Raw genomic sequence first — 6,003 nt, forward strand, 5'->3', positions numbered from 1 at the left:
CCGCCGCCGCCGCCAGCAGGAGCCAGCGCGGGGCGCCCCCGTGCGCCACTGCTCTGGAGCGCACCTGGAGAAGGAGGAGGAAGGAGGGAGGGAGGGATGGATAGCAGGAGGAGGAGGAAAAGAAGGCTGAAGGATGATGAAGAGGAGGAGGGAGTGTGCGATGGGTAGGAGGAGGAGGGGGAAGAAGAGGAGGAGGCCAAAGGATGGTGGGCAGGAGCAGGGAGGGAATGATGGGGAAGGGGAGGAGGAGGAAGAGGAGGCTGAAGGATGGCGAGAAGGCGGAGGGAGTGTGCGATGGATAGCAGGAGGAGGAAGAAGAAGAGGAGAAGTCCAAAGGATGGTTGGAAGGAGGAGGGAGAAGGGAGGGAATGATGGGGAAGAGGAGGAGGAAGAGGAGGCTGAAGGATGGTGAAGAGGAGGAGGGAGTGTGCGATGGGTAGCAGGAGGAGGAAGGATGGCATGGAGCAGGAGGGAGGAATTAATGGATAGCAGGAGGAGGAGGAGGAGAAGGAGGAGGCGGAGGCCAAAGGATGGTGGGAAGGAGGAGGGAGGAGGGAGGGAACGATGGGGAAGAAGAGGAACAGGGGGAGGAAGAGAAGGCTGAAGGATGGTGAGAAGGAGGAGGGAGTGTGTGATGGATAACAGGAGGAGGAGGAGGAGGAAGAAGAGGAGGAGGCCAAAGGATGGTGGGAATGAGGAGGGAGGGAATTATGGGGAAGAGGAAGAGAAGGAGGAAGAGGAGGAGGAAGAGGAGGCTGAAGGATGGTGAGGAGGAGGGAGTGTGCAATGGATAGCAGGAGGAGGAAGAGGAGGCCAAAGGATGGTGGGGGGAGGAGGGAGGGAATTATGGGGAAGAGGAAGAGGAGGAAGAGGAGGAGGAAGAGAAGGTTGAAGGATGGTGAACAGGAGGAGGGAGAGAGCGATGGGTAGCAGGAGGAGGAAGGATGGCATGGAACAGGAGGGAGGAATTGATGGATAGCAGGAGGAGGAGGAGGAAGAGGAGGCCAAAGGATGGTGGGGGGAGGAGGGAGGGTGTGATGGGTAGGAGGAGGAGGAAGAGGAGGCTGAAGGATGGTGAAGAGGAGGAGGGAGAGAGCGATGGGTAGCAGGAGGAGGAGGAAGGATGGTGAGGATGAAGATGGAGGGATTGATGGATAGCAGGAGGAGGAGGCTGGAGGAGAAAGAGAAAGAATAGTAGGAGTAGAAAGAGGATGGAGGGAGCGATGGACAGGAGAAGGAGTAGGGAGAAAGAGGAGGCTGGAGGAGGAAGAGGAGGGTGGGAGCGATGGACTGGAGGAAGAACCTGGAGGGAGTGATGGCAAAGAGGATGAAGAGGAGGAGAAAGGAGGGAGGGAGTGATGGACAGGAGCAGGAGGAAAGGTAAGAGGAAGGAGAAAGAGGAAACGAGGGAATGATGGCAAGGAGGAGGAAGATGGAGAAGAAAGAGGAAAAACAGGAGGAGGAGGAGGAGGAGGAGGAGGAGGTGGTGGTGGTGGTGAGAGAAGGTGGCCACATAACCACGAGCTGTAATGTCCCCAAAAGATGCTTTTCTCCAAATGCCAACTGGACCTTTCGGATTTTTCCCCCCCAAAGACCATTCACTTCTCACTCAAGAAGCTCCTTCAGTTCTTACTTACAGAGATGTGAGCATGGGAGGATTTATCCTCCTTGCAATCAGCTCCTTTCGTGAATGCTGTATAAATCCTTCTGTTCTCCACCAGTGCGTTATAGAACCAAAGAAGCTTCTGGGATGAGAAGTGAAACGTCTTCAGAAAAAATCAAGGAAGTCCAGTTGCTTTAAAAAAAATAAAATGTTTAAACCACTTTTAAACCAGGACTTAGAGGACCGAGAACTTCCATAGACACAAGACTTGCAATGGCCTCCATTTGAAGACAGAGGTTCCCATCTTGAAGGGGGAATAGGTGGAAATAATTACTTTGACTGGCCACGGTGATGGGTTTTCCTCGTCCCATCTCCCCACCACCATTTCCTCTTCCTGTAATAGCATTGCCAAAAAAGGCATTAAGAGTTGTTAACCTAATTTTGTGAAGCTTCTCCAGTTACATTGTACTGCTAACTAGGGCAGTGATGGCGAACCTATGACACGCGTGTCAGTGCTGACACGCGTAGCCATTTGGGGTGACACGCACAGGATTTCATGCGATTCATCCTCGGCTCCTGCACGGCCGCCGAGGATGAAAGAATCTGTGCTGGAGGAACGGGGGGGGGGACGTGTGATCTCCCCCGCCCACACTCACTTACTGTATCGCCGCCGCCCCTTTCTGAGCGCAGGGGCTGCTGGTAAGGCATGCGTGCCATGCGCACACACGTCATCAGCGCGGCGAGGGAGGACCCGCAGGAGAGGAGCGCGGGAACAGTGCGCGCCTCTCTCCAGTCAGGCCAGCACAGAGAGTCTACTCCTGGGACTGTCGGTTACGACCGCACCACACTTATCTCAGTTCACGGCAGGGCTGTGGAGTCTGCTGCTTCCAGCTCCACGTCCTCATCAACATGCCGCTCCCGCCCGCCCCCGCTATGAATATTCATATTCTTCGCCCTCGCGTCACTAGGAATATTCATAGCAGGGGTGGGCTGGAGCGGCATGTTGATGAGGACATGGAGCTGGAAGCAGCCGACTCCACAGCCCTGGTTCACGGCACCCCAAACAAGTTCAATAATATCAAGGGCAACATACGAAATCGACTGATGAACAAAGAAGTTACTAAGCAGGTATGTTAATTTTGTAGTTTAAACTATAAATTGCGCAAAATTATGTTTTTGTCGAAGTGACACACAACACGAATTATGCTCGGTTTTTTGCCGATTTTTGACACACCACGCCAAAAAGGTTGCCCATCACTGAACTAGGGCATACAATACCCTTTGCCAGGCAAAAAAAAAAAAAAAAAAAAAAAGGACAAAAATTCATATGTGGTTGGAAAGAGTGATACAGCAGTGTATTGATTTAAAGCCCGAACTATTTTTGTTGGGTATTTTACCAGAGAAATATAGTAAAGAAAATGTATATTTAATTATTCACGTAATAACTGCAGCTAGAATCATATGTGCACAAAAATGGAAAAAAATTCCCTCAGAGCGAGAGGTAATTAAAAAAAAAAAATTAGAAGGTGCAGAAATGAACAGATTAACGTTGGCAATTAAAGAGAAGGAGGAACAGGAGTATTATAAGATATGGAGCTGTTTTTAATCACTGGATAGAAAATCAATATGGACAAAAGGAAACAGAAAATTGAATAATTTGGAAAAGAAGTCAATTATAGAGGAGGAGTTGAATTGTTGTCATATAACTCCTTGTGTAGGTGTGGCAGTCACCCATGGCCCAGTGCATAACAGGGCATGCACAGCCACGCTGAACCACACAGGAAAAACAAACTCCTAAAAGACATAACATCCTGATAGTTCACTCTAGATGTGCCTTACCCAACGACACCCAGGATTTGACCATATATAGACAGAACTTCCCTGAGCAGTAGATTAGCAATTGTAGTTTGACAGGCTGTCTTAAATCACATGCTGATTGCTCCTCCTGCCTTTGTCCTATCTCAATAAAAGGGGCTCCCAGACCCAATCTGGGTCGCCTCATCCCAAGAAAGCTCGTGTCCGTGTCTTTTCTCAACATTGGCCTCATGGGTGAACCACGGGTACTTCACATTGAATTAAAAGGCAAGAGGAAAGATAACGGTAAGATAAAAATAGATTAAAAATGATGTAACTGTTAAATATGAGGACACAAAGATTGAACCCAGATGTAAGCAATAGCAATAGCAGTTAGACTTATATACCGCTTCATAGGGCTTTCAGCCCTCTCTAAGCGGTTTACAGAGTCAGCATATTGCCCCCAACAATCCGGGTCCTCATTTTACCCACCTCGGAAGGATGGAAGGCTGAGTCAACCTTGAGCCAGTGAGATTTGAACAGCTGAACTGCAGAACTGCAGTCAGCTGAAGTAGCCTGCAGTGCTGCATTTAACCACTGCGCCACCTTAATGATGTAAGATTAACTGTAAAATTAATGATATAAGAGTGGTTATGGAAAAATAAAAAGAGAACTTTTCAAAAAAACCCAAACCCTTTGCCAGACCAATCCTTGAATACAGCTCATCTGCCTGAAATCTGCACTCTATATCGGACATTAAAACAATCGAGCGAGTCCAGAGGTATTTCACGAGAAGAGTCCTCCACTCCTCTGCTCACAATAGAATCCCTTGTTCCACCAGGCTCGAAATTTTGGGCTTGGAGAACCTGGAATTACGCCGCCTATAGTCTGATCTAAGCCAGTGGTGGCGAACATTTCTCTCCTTGTGTGCTGAAACTGTGTGAGCATGCCCTACACTCACATTGCAATGCATCCAGCCAACCTGCGCATACATGTGTGACACCCCCCTGCGCATACGTGCTTGACCGCCCCCACCCCGCCATGGAGGGGAGTTTTTGCCCTCCCCAGGCTCCGGAGGCTTTCTTTGAGCCTTGCGAGGGCGAAAATGACCTCCCCTGGGCTCCGGAGGCGGGAAACACACCCGTTTCTGAACTTTCAGAACTCCCGTTCTTCGCCTTCCCCAGGCTCCGGAGACTTTCCTCGACCTCTGGGAGGGCAAAAACGGCCTCCCCTGGCCTCCGGAAGCCCTCCCTGAAGCCTCTTGATGCTAAAAATGGAGCATGGGGGAGAGGTGTGCTGCCCCCCCCCTGCGGTGTCTCTGCCCACCCCCACCCATGCACGCGCCATAGGTTCCAACACAGTATGCAAAATTGTCTCTTACAACGTCTTACCTGTCAATAATAACCTCAGCTTCAACCTCAATAATACACGAGCAAAAATTGATACAAACTTAAAGTAAACCACTCCAAACTCGATTGCAGAAAATACGATTTCAGCAACAGTGGTCAACGCCTGAAATGCTCTACCTGCCTCCGTTGTTACAGCCTCAAACCTTCCACAGCTTCAACCTTAAACTGTCTATTGTGGACCTCACCCCATTCCTAAGAGGTCCATAAAAGTGGGCGTGCATAAGCCCACCAGCGTGCCTTCCATCCCTGTCCTACTGTCCCCATTTAAAGTAAAGTAAAGGTTCCCCTTGCACATATGTTAGTCGTTCCCACCTCTAGGGGGTGGTATTCATCTCCATTTCAAAGCCGAAGAGCCAGCGCTGTCCGAAGACGTCTCCGTGGTCATGTGGTCAGCATGACTAAACGCCGAAGGTGCTTGGAATGCTGTTATCTTCCCACCAAAGGTGGTCCCTATTTTTCTACTTGCATTTTTTACGTGCTTTCGAACTGCTAGGTTGGCAGAAGCTGGGACGAGTAACGGGAGCTCATTCTGTTATGTGACGCTAGGGATTCGACTCGCCAAACTGCCGACCTTTCTGATCGACCAACTCAGCATCTTAGCCACTGAGCCACCGCTTCCCTATCTGTGGATAAAGCTTGCTAACGAATCCTTCAGGGCAGTAAACTGCCTTGAAGAATTCTCCTTGTTTACTTACAACCCAATTCCCCTTGGTTTAAATTAGCGTTCCTCAATGTGATCTCCTTTGGACCTCAAACTAACCTTTGCCACTAAAATCAGAACCATAAATCTCTATCAGAGGCCAATTATTCCTTCACCCCCTACCATCCCCGAAATCTGAGTGGGCTTAAGAACAACGACAAAAAATCTCCCTGCTATCTAATCTATTTTCTATCCAAATTGCAGGAAGTTGATTAAACAGAGTTCGTGCCTTTAATCATTCCCCTAGTTAAATTAAAAATTAAACTTCGGAAGGCCCTTGTGTAAATCCAGGAGGGTGCATCTGTGTGTGTGTGTGCACAATTTTTATTTTGCAGCTCGAAGTTGTTGTGGTGGTGTTTTGTTCTGTTTTGGTATCGAAAGGAACAAATTGTAATTTGCTTGTGTTAACTACTTCTCCTTGTTTTTCATCTTTTGAGTCTGGGGAGGGAAGCTGGAATTGTCACCCATAAGAGCAGAGAAGGGGGTGGGGTGGACTG

This window comes from Thamnophis elegans, chromosome Z (assembly GCF_009769535.1).
Source record: "Thamnophis elegans isolate rThaEle1 chromosome Z, rThaEle1.pri, whole genome shotgun sequence".
Classification (NCBI taxonomy): Eukaryota; Metazoa; Chordata; class Lepidosauria; order Squamata; family Colubridae; genus Thamnophis; species Thamnophis elegans.